This window comes from Mus caroli, unplaced genomic scaffold, assembly GCF_978045245.1.
Source record: "Mus caroli unplaced genomic scaffold, Mus_caroli_1 scaffold_8, whole genome shotgun sequence".
Lineage (NCBI taxonomy): Eukaryota > Metazoa > Chordata > Mammalia > Rodentia > Muridae > Mus > Mus caroli.
Genome location: NW_028227263.1, coordinates 9279612 through 9295886, shown reverse-complemented (window position 1 = coordinate 9295886; position 16275 = coordinate 9279612).

The following is a 16275-nucleotide window of genomic DNA, read 5'->3' as shown; positions in this document are numbered from 1 at the left end:
TTTACAAAAGCAGTGTGCTATGGCTCTGGATATGTTGTGCAAACTCCCTTTTCTGCCCAGGACAGCGTGGAAGATTTGGGATCTGTTGATTTGATTCCAGAGACAAGAAGCAGGGAGAACAGGAAGCCATTTGGCGGCTGTCACACATTCCAAGGCCCAGCTTCAGCATCTGCTGATAGCCAGCAGAGAAAGTAGAAGATGGGTGGAGGAAGACACGTTTGTATGATGGTCTGTTCCCAAGATATCAACCACATACCCCCTCTTACTTAAACCAATAGACAGGAGTCCATGCTACTTGTACTTGTGAAGCACACCTTGGAACCTGGTTCTGTTAAACAGAAGCAAAGGATTTGAGCAGTTATCTTAAGTTGTGCCCCTAAGCCAGCTCAGTATAGAGAATCAGTATATGCATCAGACAATTTTATGTTTACCTCTTTCCTTTGAATGCTTAACTTTCCCTCTTTGTACACAAAGGGTATCACTCAGGTATTCCATAACTGAATGGCTCAGGGTGGAGACACTAAGAGCAATGTCTCAGCTGCTGGTGCGGCTGTCAATCTTATACAGTCCCTAATTGTTCTGAGTGACACTGCCCACAGCTATCAGTCACAGAGACCTTTGATGTGCCAATATCCATGTAGACTCCTGTTCCATGGCTAAGGTAGTTCACATTTTTCTGTCTCTGTCTCTGTCTCTGTGTCTCTGTGTCTCTGTGTCTCTGTGTCTCTCTGTCTCTCTGTCTCTCTGTCTCTGTCTCTCTGTCTCTGTCTCTGTCTCTCTGTCTCTGTCTCTCTGTCTCTCTGTCTCTCTGTCTCTGTCTCTCTGTCTCTGTCTCTGTCTCTCTGTCTCTTTGTGTCTCTCTCTCTCTCTCTCCTTCCCTCCTTCCCTCTTCCTTCTCCTTTCCCTCTCCCTCTCCCTCTTCTATCCCCCATATTTTTTCCCTTTCATTTTTTTGAGGCTGAGTCTCATGTAACCCAGTATAGCTGAAGATGACCTTGAACTCTGTTCCTACATGCCCACACTTCTCAAATGCTAGGATTACAGGTGGGTTCTCATGCACAGCTCTCTCTATCTCTTTTTCATCTTCCCACATTTAAGAATTTTTGAAATAATTGCTTTAACTGCTGCAGAAGAGAGGTGCTATAGTTCTATGGTCCCTGGTCATAGGTGAAGCTAAGCACTGAGCAGAATGGGTTTCCTGATAAGCTGTGTGGTGGGAGTTGAGCCAGGTTCTCTCTGGAACAGCAGCTTGAAGATTTCTCATTTGAAGATGGCCAAGGATAGCTGAGAGGACTCCTGTTCTGTGAACATTCCACAGTTAAGGGAAGACTGGATTTGTTGTTCTAGATAGTTCTAGACCCTCCCTGAGAGTTGACACAGTAAGAAGCTTGCTGCTTTGTGTGTCCCTGACATGAGAATACAGCTGTTAGCAAGCCATGACTTATGGCTACCATTGGGGGTGAAGGCTCTCTTCTAGTAGGAAGCATAGATAGAGTTTCCCAGGATGACTTCCCTTATCTGTGCCTACAATTCTCCATTTTCAGTTTTTTCCTCCTGCCAGTGTCTTCACAACAATAGAAATGTTGTGGATAAACTTGCCACATGAGACCCTGCTGAGGTTTTCATGTTCTGCACAGTGAGGTGGTATCCAAAGACAATTGTCTGCTGCCTCTGCAGCAGCAATGGGCATATTCCTGCTAGTGGCACTGTGTGTTCTCCTGGAAATGTCATCTCATTCTTCTTCATAGATGAACAAAGTCCTGCTGTGTGTGCATTTACTCCACCCTTCATGGTTTGAGAGTGGTCCCTCCAATTCCTGGCTATTGTGAAAAACACATCAGAGAACATGACCATGCAAGTATCTCTGTGGTACAGTAAATCCTTTGGGTCTATACATGAGAAGGGGATCACTGGGTCAAATGGCAATTCTAGCGTTACTAGATGAGAACTCTCCATACAGTATGTGCATTGCTTTGCTTCCCACCAGCAGCAGATCAGAGCTCCACTCTCTCACATCCTCACCACCACTTCTTATCAGTTGTTTTCCAGGTGACGATCATTTTGACTTATATGATAGAGTCTAGAATCGTTTTGACTTTGTATTTCTCTAGTGGCTAAGACTGTTGAACAACTTTTTGAGATTGGCCATGAGAGAGGAAAAAGAGATCCTAAGAGGGGGACGAAAAATTCAAAGAGTGAAGGATTACACTGGACATGAAGACAGAGAGACCCATCCTGACTGTGGGTGGCACAATGTGGGCATTGGTCTTGGAAAGCAAGGATTATGTAATAATGGGTGATGGATAAGGACAGAAAACAGGGAGAAAGAGGAATGGAGAACAACATGAGGACAATAAAACTGCCATAGTGAAATCAATTATCTCATCTCATATGCTAACTTAAAAAGTGTATAAAGTCAGTTACAATGAGTATCTGAACATTACAAACAGAACAGGAACTATACCAAATGAAACAGGAAGTATACCAAATGAAACAGGAAGTATACCAAATGAAACAGGAAGTATACCAAATGAAACAGGAAGTATATCAAATGTTCTGTGGCAGGCTTTAAAAGTTACTCCATCAGTGTTAATTTATGATCATATGAATACTCACAGGTCATTGGAACTCTGGGTCACAGCTTATATGAACCATTTATGGAAACAAGGCTTTCCTCCCATGCCTAAGGTCTGCTCTCACAGAATACCTTTCAAGACAGTTTTGCTATATGGTAATTTTTCAGGAATCAGAAGTGCTACACTTTGTCCTGTGAACTCAGGCTTGGTGACACAGAGCTCTCGGGGATCATAACACCCATAGAGGTCACTCTTCACATCTCACACTTCTTGGTGCCATAAGATCCCTGTGATTATTGATTGATAATCCTCTTGACTATTAATGTAATGAGGTTTAGAGTTACAATGGACACAGAATTCTGGATGTGTGGTCATGAGGGTTTCCAGATTGGGTTACTCAGGGATGAGAAGACCCCTTCCAACTGTGGGCTTTACCCTTCCATGGGTTGTAGTCCAAGACTGAGTAGAAGGGAGAAAGCAAGTAGGCACAAGCACCTATCTCCTTCTGCATTCTGAGTCTGGAAGCAGTGTAACCAGATGCCTAGATCATCTGCTACCATGCCTGCCCACCATGATGGATGTGCCCTTGAACTTTAAGTAAACCCTTCCTGTCTTAAGTTGACCTCTCTTGGGTATTTTGTCAAGGCAACAATACAAGTAACTGATACACTCTGCATCCTTACTTTATAGGAGCATGTTATAACTTGTAGAACATAAAAAGACTGAGGATTAATCTCTCCTGCACAGAAAGAGAGGCATGGAGCAGGAGGAATGCCATGTTCACAGTGCCAGTGTCATCATTGCTCCAGCCCAGAACTGTTCCCATGCCAGTCTATAAGGGACCATTCTAGGTGGAACGAATACCTAAGCGACATCTCTGAAAGGCTCTAGTCACAAAGGCCTCTGGAATCACTAGAAAGAAATCAAACTTTTCTTTTAAAGCCATCTATCTCCCAATGAGAGGGTACTTTTTATATGAGTCATAAGCCACAGCTCCATCATGTTTCTGCCCTCCCCTCCATGCCTCTCCTTCTCTGCCTCTCCCAGAGCTGCTGCTCACATGTTCACAGAACAGATTTACTGATACTGTTCACCATGCTCTATCCATGCCTTGGGACACAGGCACTCACGTTCACCAAAAGTGGAACATAGCAAATTCCATCTTGGGGGATGTTGGGCTCCACAGTTGTACTTGATCTTAGTAGCAGGTAAGAAAGAGAAGCCAGAGGTCAGTCACTGTAGAGAAAGGCTTTTGGAGGATGCCATGGGTTTACAGAAGTCATAGAAGTACCAGGCCACCCCATGAGTCCAGGTGCCTGGGCAACTAGGTGTATAAACTCTGACTTCCACCACTTGCAGGAGGACATTCATTGTTCCAGGGCTCCTCATTGTGTTGAGGGAATCAAGCTTATATTATATTGCAGAGCTCTGTGAAGGCAGTGTTCACACTCCTGGGGATATTTTCAAGGTCCTAGTGACTTTTAAAAAAAAGAGAGAAATGTTCCAAAATAAAGTTCAGGTAGTAAAAAGCCAGACACCCTGGCAACAGATGAAGTTCTTTCAACCTGTGTGTAGGAAGTCAGCCTTGAGCCTCCCATGCAGCATAGTCAATGGTTCTGGAGACCATGAGCAAGAAAGGCTTAGCACCACAATAACAAGGCCACCATGCACTGACACAGGAAGGATCAGAGGGAAGAGAAGAGGTGATGGACAGTGTTCCTTAAAAAGCAAAGTCAGTTATGACACCTGGTGCAAGCTTTGAGGCTCCAGCAATGTGGACTTCACAGGATTTATACAATGAGAGTTTATACATGGGTATATAAAGTACAGTTCAATAAACTGAGATATTGACAGATGAAGAGAAGATAAATGTATATGTAGATGGATACAGTTTAGATAAAGATGGACATAGAGACATTAGATAAAGAAATGAGTAAAAGACAGACATACAGACAAATTAGACAGATTAGACAGATTGTAGGTAGTTCAGTAAATAGGGTACATAAGACAATAGAGATGGGTAGGTGAGGTAGATAATGAGAAGTATATAAATAAGATATATGAGTGAATGAATGAATGGTAGATCAGAATAGTTGGGTAGAAGAATAGATGCTATAGGTGAGATGGATAGATAAGAGGCAATTAATAGATGTTAAGTTGGAAGATAATACAGGTGACATACAAGATCAGTGGTAGGCATATAGATGGATAAATGATGACATGGATATAAATAGACCATAGCTGCTATGTGATAACTATGTGTGCAGATGAACAAGGCTGGGTCAGTATCATCACAGACAATGATGTGACAGAGAAAAAGGAAGGCTGATATCAAGGACTGCAGGAGATGGCCACAAGTTATAAATGATATGAAACTAATTGGTTTTCTAGTTTTAACTCTTGAGTGTTTTTCAGTTTATGTGGTAGATAACAACACAGATACACATTGGATAGTAGAAGTACAAAATCCAGCATGAAACTACAGTTTCTTTTCCAAATGACCACTTAATTGTTTAGAAATGCACTGAGTTGTACGGTCTTTGGGTCTGATTAATGTCAGGATGTGATCTTCCTGCAAAGTTTTTGTTTTTTTAATAATTGAGTTTAATTTTTAATTAAATAAAATCAACATCATTATTAGAATAAGAAGGGGAAAGATTGGAAATTCCTCTAGGAACTTTTATGTCAGAGAAGCAAAAGTCTGGAGTCCATGGTCAGAGGAGGAACTGATTTGAACTGGTCTCCCAGAAAGAAAGTCTACATCTTTTTAGCAACTTTTCAGATCACCTTGGAGAAGAAGCTGAAGTATAGATAATGGTACTGGGCTGATGGGCCAGACCACACCTCAACCAAATCAGTTTATGGAGGGCTACCTTTTACGTTCGTTTAACCCCAAATTTCATGTGAAGATCTCAAAGAAGGATTTGGGGTAGGTGGCTGGGTTTCTTTATTAGCTGTTTCTTGACAAAACTGAAGACAGAGGAAGTTCTCTGACATTCAGGCCCTAGCTCAGCATATATACAAGGTGGTATGGTGTACATAGCCAGCCCCAGTGCACTTTAACAGGGCACCCTGCATTCCAGGACCACCTCTGATTCTTAGGTCTACAGTGAGCAGATACAAAAGGGAGGACTTCCTGGAGACGTCCTGACCTCCGTTCCCCTGACTGTCCATGTACCAAGAGTCAGCTGGGGGCTGCTGTGGTAATCAGACAATGAAGCCATGTCTGTTCTGATTTGAGGCTTGTTGATATCCCCCGACCTATGGGAAATAAGCTGATGGTTTCAATCAAATGATAACCACATTGGGTCACTCTCCATCACCCAGCTCCAGGAGGCCTGCCAGGCCCCAGTGTTTGTCTGAACCCATCATGGGTGTCAGTTCCAATGAGTGGCCTTGCCACCATTTAGAGGACCATTACCCCAGAATGAAAACCAAGGAGGGCAGACCTCACAGCCTGTGTTCCCAGGTGGTCAGGGCAGGCTTGAGTTGGCTATTTCCCACTAACAGGGTCTTAGGGGACAGCCTCAGGAAGGCACATGACAGGCAAGTGGTACAGAGTTCTGTTTTGTGTTTGTTCCAAGAGAAAACAGTTCCATTCCCTGGGCTGTGGGGCTGGAACATTCCAGGCCTCTAGACCAAACTACATGTTTATCTTGCTGCCTGGTCTCAGAGAAACCCTTGGATAGAAAGAAAACATTTTACAGAAAACCACAAGGAAGATACTGAAACACTGACCATGCGTGGGAATGACCAAATGAGCTGACACCGGAGGATACCATGGCACCAAGATGGAGAATGATATGCCAAGTTACAACATAGGGATGTGTATGCCCATGGGGCACATCTAGAGTTTGGGGGAGCTCTTGGGTGGCAGAAAAGGTGGTGATCAGGCAAGGAGGGGTTGAGGACAAAATTCTCCCTTCTTCAGGACAAGGAAGACTACTACTGATGGCTAGTTGGGTGCATCAGGAGACCGTGAAGAACATAGAATGGGAAGGCAGAGTAGTCACAGATACAGGATGACACTGGCTGTGGGGATGTTAGGCAGTTGTCATGGGGATCTTGAAAAAGCAGAAAGGCAGTGCTGAGAGAAGGAGGCAGGACATTATTTCCCTCTCACCTATGACAGCATAGCTTGCCAGAGACCTTGGCCAAGCATTTGGGTCACCTTTCTGTGTATGGATGCCTTATTCCCTCAAGGGGTTTATGACACTTGGTGAGCATGGAGTTGTCATCATCAAACCCATTGTTCAGAGAAATGAAAGGCTCAGATCACTCATGTAGTCTTAGTCAGTCAATAAATGGTGATTGGATGAAGCCCCCAAATGACGGCCGTTTCTGTAAAGAACAGGGATCCAGCACTAGTCTGGATAGCATCTTCCTTTTAAATTAGTCAAGTAGTACAATCACTAGTCACTTCCATTTGTTCAGAAGAGAAGCCCCTGTAACTGTGCCTGGCCAAGGGTGAGATGAAAGCTGGGAAGTTTATGATCATGTCCAGGTTGGCCTCGCAGCTCAGCAGACAGACAGGTAGAGCTTTTGGTACACACAACATCCTTAAGTAGTCATAGACAACACACGTTGAATTCAGTACAGTCTGTGAAAACTCACCTAGAATAGGATACAAGGACTTGAACTCTTAATATTTTCAAATCTACAGATGTGTTTCTTGCTTTCCAGGAAGGCTTTCTGAGACCCACACTGCAGCCCTCCTGTGTTTTCCCCTGGCACACTTGGGTATGAGAAACCTGACTCCCATACATTTCCTTTCTGTTTGGGAAGAAAGAGCACACTGCATTTCCCCAGGTGAGCAGGGTATATAAGTCCAGCTGAAACGCTGCCATTAATCAGAACCCAGGTCTGGAGAAATTATACTAGACTGGGGTCCCATAGTAAACGCATCAAGTTATGGATGGCTCATTTACTTATAGGCAAAGAAAAGCACAAAGATGGTGGAAGAGAGCCAGTTGTTTCTTATCCCAGTTCTACTTGGCTTTTATGATCAGAAGGAAGGAAGTAATTTAGCAGAGCCGGAATACACATGGCAATGCAGACACCCTTCCCACCGCGCACATCTGACAGAGAGAGCGTGCTAGAAGACACTTGTGCATTTGGAGAGTTGGGAGCATAAATCTGAGATGGAGATTAAACTCAAGCTTCATAAAGCTTACTCAGCCCTCAGTAGAAGGCTATGAAATACAGTGCTGGCTTCTTATTGCATCAAATTGGATAATGGACTGATACTTCGTCATGAGGCCATCATGGAAAATCTCAGCTGACCTCCTGGCTCTGGCATGCATGGAAGCAATTGCCAAAAGTAGGTTGGGAGAGGCACAATCATCGAAAGTAATCTCTCAGTCCTCTTGACTGTCAGCGGGCATTTACATAATGCAAATAGAAGGTCCTCCTTAGAGTGGTAGGCCAGTGTGCCTAAGGACCTTCTTGCTCCATTAAAAAGACAATTTTTATCTGAGAAATAATGGGAAGCGCTAGACTTGGGTATGGAAATGGACGATTTTACGAATTTCATTTTGCACCGAAATATGTTTTAAATGAAATACTACCTGACAGATAAATTACTTGGTTTTGTGCATACAACAGGTTGATTTAGTGTTCCCAGCAGCCCAGATGGCTGGCGACATTGTCATAGATGCTTAAACGACTTGGTACATGAAGGCAATTTCTGCTCTAACGCAAAACATTTGCAGAGTAGCCCTGGTGCATAATCTTTCTCTTTTAACCCCAGAAAAGATCAGCATTGTAGGAGTCACTACAAATGGGCTAAAAAGAACACACACTTCTTTAAAACAAAAGGACAATTACATGTACTGTCCTCAGGGGTCCTTAGTGACCCAAATTAAAATGCTTGCTCCAAGATTCAGAGCAAAGGAAAGGCCCTTTTCCGTGTCCATGAAGAGATGCGCTGGCAACATGTTTTTCTAATTGCTGTCTTTGTCATCTCTGATTTTAAATAGTCATATGAGGAGGACAGCTGGAATTTAGTTAGCTTCTCTCCCAATTCCCAGAAAGAACAAAAAAGCGCCAGCCCTCCAGGAACCTCTCTAGGCTGGTATTTGGGGAAATTAACAGTCAATGCTGAAAAACATATGTTGTACAGAAGCATCATCTTAATAATAATAATGGCAGCCTTGGTGTCCAGACCATGGGACCATCCTACAGGTGAGCCCACTTCATAATGAGACACTCATGCTACTAAATTACCTGGATGGAGGCCAAAACAGATCTTGTCCATGCCAAGTTCTGCCTGTAGGAAATGGAACGGGAACGGAAACAAAGCCTGGCATTCTCCCATTGAAGCAAATCTTCAGAGAGGAACAGCCATGTGATCCAACAGTCTGCAAACCTACAGCTGGAGACTGGATTTACATGGTCCAGTACTCCAGAGGGAAGGACAAAACCAGCAGGGCGCAAGTCTAACACCCAGGGTGGCATCATTAAGTTTGAAGATGGGGGAATACAGACAAAAGACTAGGACCAAAGGTCACCCTTAAAGTTTCAAAAGAAAAACATCAATGCATAAGCCCTATGCATTGCTGTATGCATTACTTTTCTCCTGTTGTGGTTAAAATACCATGATAAAGATAATGTAAAAAATAGGAAGTGTTTATTTGGTCTTGATTGTTCCATGATGATGGAATGAAGGGAGTAGATGGCAGACAACTGGATCAATGGAGAGCTCACATCTTGAAGCAGAAATAGGAAGCAGAACACACTGGAAATGGTGGAAGGCATTTAGAAACTTCTAAGCTCACCCTCAGTGACATACTTCCTCCAGAAAGGTCATACCTCCTCATCCTCCCCAATCATCTACCAACTGGGGACCAAATATTCAAACACCCGAGACTTATAAGAGACATCTCGCTCAAATTATCACAGTTATTTATATCCTAACATCACATGGAGTGAGACAGTATAAGCTGACTATAAATAAGTCCTCAGGTAATGCGCCTATGACAAATTATCTTAATAAACTAAAATGTATATGAAGACAGTTTTAATTTTAGGGGGCTCAATAGAACTAAACCACTCATAACTGTAACATCAGAACCAAGTTCTCCAGTTCATAGACTTTTGAAAGGACTATTGGAAGATAAAGGTTAGGGTGAACCCTAGGAATGCTCACTGATTGATTTCCTATGTGTATCAATAAACTATCTATCCTTTTATTTCTGTTCCAATATCTTCAGTAAAGTCTTTGTTAATTAATGGTTCAATTGATTTACAATGATTTGCAATGTCCAAGAGGCTGGGGTGAGGGTTCGGATATTCCTACAAAAGCCCACTGTGTGAGGAAGGAAGCCTCTCATAATATTTTTTTTAAGAAGGACTGAGGGGGAGAACATATGTTTCTGTATGTTCTCAGAAAGTGCAATAAATGCAAATCTCTCAGCTACCAACTTTTCATCATGTACAAATTCCAGAAATGCATCACTTACACCCTTGTCAAAATGCTGACATCCCTTTAGATAATTAGGATCATATCCTTCAAGGAGACAGAGTGATTCCAGCTCCTTCCTGTTCCTCTTTGGTCCCGGATTATGGATTGAGAAGTCTTGTTCTACCAGACAGCCATGATATTCTACCTTACCACAGTCCCTAACAGCCCCAAGAATCATGGGCTGAAATGTCTGAAATTTTGATGTAAAATAAACTTCTTTTCTCTTTACAAGTTGATTGTTTCAAGGGTTTGTGATTGCAGGGCATAGTATAATTTTTAATCCTAGAACTTGGGTGATAGAGACAGATGGATCTCTGTGGGTTCAAGGCCAGCCTGGTTTATATAGTGAGTTCTAGAACAAACTTGTCTCAGCAAAACCAAAACACAAACAAACTAATAAACAAACAAAAATGAGTCTGTTATAGTAATAGATGTCCGGCTGTCATAGGGTCTATTAATTGGCAGCATGTTGGAATATGTTATTACAAAAATACATTTATCTGTCACTAAGAAAACATACAAAAGAAAATAGAATAGGGATTCTGTTTTTTCATGCCATAACATTTTCAGAGGTAGAACAATCCAGAGTTAAGATAGCAATCAATCGCTTCTAACTTTCTGCCCTGATATTCTTAGCATTCTGACGAACAATCACCCCCACAGAATCACATCAGCATTTCAGGTGGATAACAAAGGAATTATGAACAAATGCAAAACCCATATCGGATAAGGGTCAAGATCAAGTGTTTTTGGTTTTAACGATTGAAGAACAAAAAAGAGTTGACATATTTCTTCTATCTCATTATGTATCATTCAGTGGTATTATGGTTTGGGTACAAAATGTCCTGTCAGGCTTTTCCCCAGATGCAGTGTTCAGAGTTGGGACTCAGAATAGTGATGGGATTATTAGGAATCTATAGGAATATGTATCATATATGAATGGCTGATTACGGCCTCTTGGACACTTTAAGTCACCATAAATCAATTGAACCATTACTTAACAAAGATCCTACTGAAAATATGGGAACAAAAATTAGTAGATATTTTATTGCCACAAGTAGAAATAAGTTACTAGACCTCCCTGTAGTTCAACCTACCTTTTATCTTCTAAGAGTCCACCTGAAAGTCTAAGAGTTGGAGGACCTGGTCCTGATGTTATAGTTATAAGAGGTTTAGTTCTACTGAGTCACACTAAAATTAAAACTTCTTCATGTAGACTTTATTTTGTTAAAATTATTTATCATAGGCATATCATCTAATCAAAATCAACTTATGGCATTGTCAGGAGATGGTAGAGGAACATGCTTGGCAGAAGCACATCATTGAAGGCATGCTGTGGAGGGGATGAATTGTGTCAGGCCTCGTCCCTTCTCCCTGCCTCCTGCTGCCATCGATGAGCAGCCCTGCTTTATCACATCCTCTCCTCCATAATGCTCCTCCTTGGCTTACAGGTGAAGCAATGGATCATACTAACCATGGACTGAAACTCCAGACGCCATGACTCCAGACTCCGGCTACCTTAGAGACAGCTGTGTGAGCACTGAAAGTGGTGATAACTATAATTGATTGGGGAAATAATGATGATCCATAAATCTACATGGGAACTCTGTGTGCATGTGAGAGAGACAGGAAAACACACACATACACACACACACACACACACACACAAATTCTTATTTCTCTACTTTTCTTCTACAATATTTTTTTATAATAATAAGTGACCAACATACTAGGTCCTTAGTAAAAATAGTATTCTAAGATAATAATTTCTCATTACCTTAGAGATTAACAAAATAGAGGTGTTATCGTAAGATTTATCTCAAACTAAGAGCAAAGAGATAGATAACTTGATGGAAAAAGTGAGTAGTTAATTCACATATAAGAAACACAGGTAGCAATGAAACATTACATGAATGTTGGTGAAGGAAGTAGGATCTATAAACCTGACATAATCCCAGCATGGATGAGGGCATGGCACCCCTCCAAGGAACAATGCAAGTGACAGCTTCTGAGAGAGGGAGATACAGTGTTCTTCATGAGTGTGGCCCCTGCTAGGCTGACTACGCTCCAGTGGAAAGCCACATACCACAGGTATATGACCAGGCATAAATGGACGTAATGAGTTTTAAAAAAAACCAAGGACATAAAGTTGGACAGAGAAGGAATGAGGCATAGATTGGGAGAAATTGCTAGAGGGCAATGAATATGATCTAAAAATAAAATAAAATAAAATAAACGCTATGAAGCAATACAAATAAGCAAATGGAGTCTATTAGAATTTTGGTCACTAGTTTTGTAAAATTTTTAGCAAACATGCTTAATTCCTTTGGCAGTTTGGTGGGAGGAGGCTATCTTGCAGGGAGTAGGAGGAGGTCAGTTTGACAGTGAAATGTAAAGGGAAGTGTTTTAACAACTAATAGAATAGTTCTCCTTGGAGGTTTCAGTTGGAATTGGGATCAAGGATTCAGGTTTAGGATAGTCAAGGATGATTTCTCTGTAACAGCAAGAGTGGGGAGCATCCTGAATGGACCTCAGCAGTGAACAGGACATGGAAATGATAACTCCAAAAAACAAAGTACTGAAAATACCATCGAGTATACACAACTTCCTAGAGATCTGGATGAATATAGATTTAGTAGGCATATCAGAAAGGAACTTAAAAATCACATCTTCAAGATAAATGCAGGTGCCAAAAGCAGCTCCAAGCCATATTGCTGCTATCTACATTTTTTCCCTTTTGAAGTTCCTGGGGATTGAGTTCAGTGTTTTATACACACTAGACTGGGTTCTACCACTGCGCTGCCCTGCCCCTCAGCCCTCCTTTTTAAATGTTGGGGATAATCCTTACTGAGTTGTTCAGGATAGTCTTGAACCACTCAGTATCTAGGCTGACTTTAAACTTAAACTTATGATCCATCCTCCCAGGTTAATTTCTCCAGGACATGGATGACAGGCCAGAACCACTAGACCTGTTCTATCTTTGATTCCCTTCAAACTTTTTTGAGGTTTGGTTTGTTGCTGTTGTTATTGTTGTTATCATTTTTCTGTTGTTTTTTTTTTTGTCTTTGAGAATGTATTGTTTTCTTAGACACTTCCCCATGTCTGTCTGCTTTCCCTTCATTCTGGAGATAAGACTTACATTCACCTACCTGTGTGCACACTACCAATTGGGCAACCTCCCCCCGCCCCCATCCAAGGATGAGTGCTTGGAACTCGTGAAAAACTGACTGCAGCTTCATCCAAGATATGCCTGGATATAAGTGTGGTACACACCAAGCCAGAAAGCATGTCTGCTCACTAGGAAGCGCCTCGGTGGTTGTGGCATGGTTCTGAGGACATCCAGCCTTCTTAGTCACAGACGTACTGAGGATGCAGACTTTAATTGTAAACTTAAGCATACACTGTTAGATAAAGGGGTAAGATCAAAAAGCTGTACTGGAAGATGCAAAGGAAACATCCCCAGCAAGCAGACAAGTGAAGATGCTGGGCTTATGTCCTGCACTTAGATCACTCAAACCCTTGTTGTTAAAATTAGTCATAAAATTGATCCATTTCCCAGGAACTCTACACAGGGGCTGGGTTGCCAGGTTCTGTTGAAGTTTTACATGAATCAAAAGCATCACTGGGAAAGCCAAGTGAAGTGTTATGAGCTCTGAGCCCAAACTTCCATGTCTAAGACATCCTGAATGCTCTCATTTGGTTTGTCTTGGAAGAGAGAAAAAAAATTAAAAGAGCCAAGCCAACAGGAAATTTGCACATTTTCATGGTTGAGTATAGAATGAGCTGCTTAAACACAAAGCAAATGTGTTCGCAGTGGTCTGACTGCACGTTGATGGTCCTTTTTTTTTTTTTTTTTTTTTTTTGGAGGTGCAGGGGAGACTAAGGAATGCACATGGCACCATCTGAAGAGTCAGGGGATATTAAGGAAGGGAAGAAAATCAGAGCATAGATTCCTTTTGGGCCATATTGCACTTCCATTTTGGCAGATACCCTCTGGAGGCTTGAGAGAACTTAGAACATGAACATGGAAAGAGATGCTCAGAGCCCCATGAACAGACCAGCACCACCAGGGATCTCTCCACTGCCATCCATCATCTGACTTTCAATCTCAGCAAGCTTTTAATTTCAATGGGGAATGTAAGGCACTGATGGAGTGCTTTTGGGCCTAGACTGGTCTCAGATTTTAAAATATTAAGCCAAATACCCAATTTAATAATGTAGAAGAATTTAATTTTAAGCCCCTACTGCAGATTGGCATAAAAAGAATTTTCAAACAAGAAAAGGCAGAGGGGCAAGAGTAGGGATTCATTGACAGATTCCCAAGTCTTTCCAAGATGCTTCAAACATTACTGCAAAGGGATTGGGACCCTGGGAGTGCTCTGGCCGAAGCTTCTTAGGAATTTGGTTGCTGGGTAAGGTGTCTAAGTCTCCTTGAGTCTGTGTGGGAGCCTACCTACCTACTTTAGAAATGCTATGCAAACTCTACTTACTCTTCTGCCTCCCAGGGCTGGAAGACACCAGCACAGTGATCTTGAATAGGAGTGACTTTGTGGGAGAATCGTGATGATGGCCAATAAATAGAAACAAAATAACTCTGATTTGGTTTCAGCTAAAAGATGCATTTTGGAGACTGCCATTCTGAAAGTTAAATGGAAAGTACTGGGATTTAAGGATTTATGTCTAACCACGAACTTTGGACAAACAAGTAAACAAACAAAACCCTCCAAACCAATTAGGCTTCCCTTCCTTCCTGTGGGTGAATGAGACCAGGGAGAGATGAGCCCTTGGCTTTGTCTTCCTCATTTGCATATTTGTCTAGTGGAGTCCTGGCCTCAGAAGCAGTAAAGTGCCAGCAGCAGCCGTATCAGGTTCTCCAAGTGAAAAGGAAATGCATGGTGCGCCTTCTTGCCTGAGTCTGGAAGAGTCCTACTGCAGAGCCTACTCTGCAGAGTCCATGCCTACTCCCAGTCTCCCCACACCCTGGCAACTGAGTATCACAAATGGGACCTGAGAACTTGATCCTGCCAGAGCCTATGATCCTTGTAGATGGGTAAAGGGCAGTACTCTGGGAAGCGCCAAACTCCCATGAGGGAGGACACTCAGGACAGTCTGCTACTTCCACACTCTGCTTCCAGGAAATTCCTAGCTGTGGGCCACATCAGCGGGGGAAAAAATGTTGTGTTGAGCATTTTGATAGTTGACTGGGGATGTGTGGTCTGGAGGGGTGAAGTCAAAACACATATATGTCACTTTGAACTGTCTGTCCCATGACTAAAGTCTTTAGCTGCTCTGTAAATGACCTCCTCTTTATGGTGACTTTCCTAAGTTCTCTTTCTGGGACCTTCTCTTCCCCATTATCACCCTGAGTAAACTAGAGTCACTATGTGGCTGATCCTGGCTCTTGGCGACTACTTTCTACTTCTTCTCCCTAAATGCACCCTCCTTTGCTCTGTTATTAGCAGTGTGGCATCTCTTTTGGCTGGGAGGAAGCTTGATACAGCAACACCTTTATTCACTAAATAAACATACGAGAACAGACTTCTAGAAAATCCTTCCTATAATTTTTGAAAATTCTCATCCTCTCTCTTTAAATTGATGAGCTAGCAGCTTGTGCAACATCCCACTTGAGGCCAAGCATGGCCATATTTCCAGGGCAAAATTGATAGATTTCATAGTTGTCCACCAAAGTTCCTCTTTAACAGACAGAGCCTGGAATACCACTCCGGGTTCATTGATTTATCTCACTATGGGATAAGTCTAGGATCCTTGATATAATCTAGGATCCGTCCATGAAAGTAGGACTGAGTTTTGACACATTTGAACCATCTACTTGATCAGCTTCAAAACCATCATAGGGTCTTATTTCTAACATTTGTTCTTTTACACCATGCCGAGTTTTAGGATAACTTGTTGGAGGTTGGAGAATAGCATTTTGACCAACAGTGTCCACTTTGATTTTAAACTGGAATGGAAAACTCTACCAAGTAGAGTTGTTATCGTATATCTCAAACAGGCTATTTTCCTAACCTGTTCTTAAAGGCAAGAGATGACCAAAACTGGCATAGAAAAATGAGGAGAAGACTCAAATGGCTGGTTTGCCAGCTTTGCACGAAGTCATGACAGAGCAAACCATGTTGACATAGTATTTTCCACCAGTCAGCTGGGCCAAGACCTGAAAGTCTGGTGGCTCACTATGTTGGGGGACCTGCAGGAAACATGTATGCTGATGCATTTTCT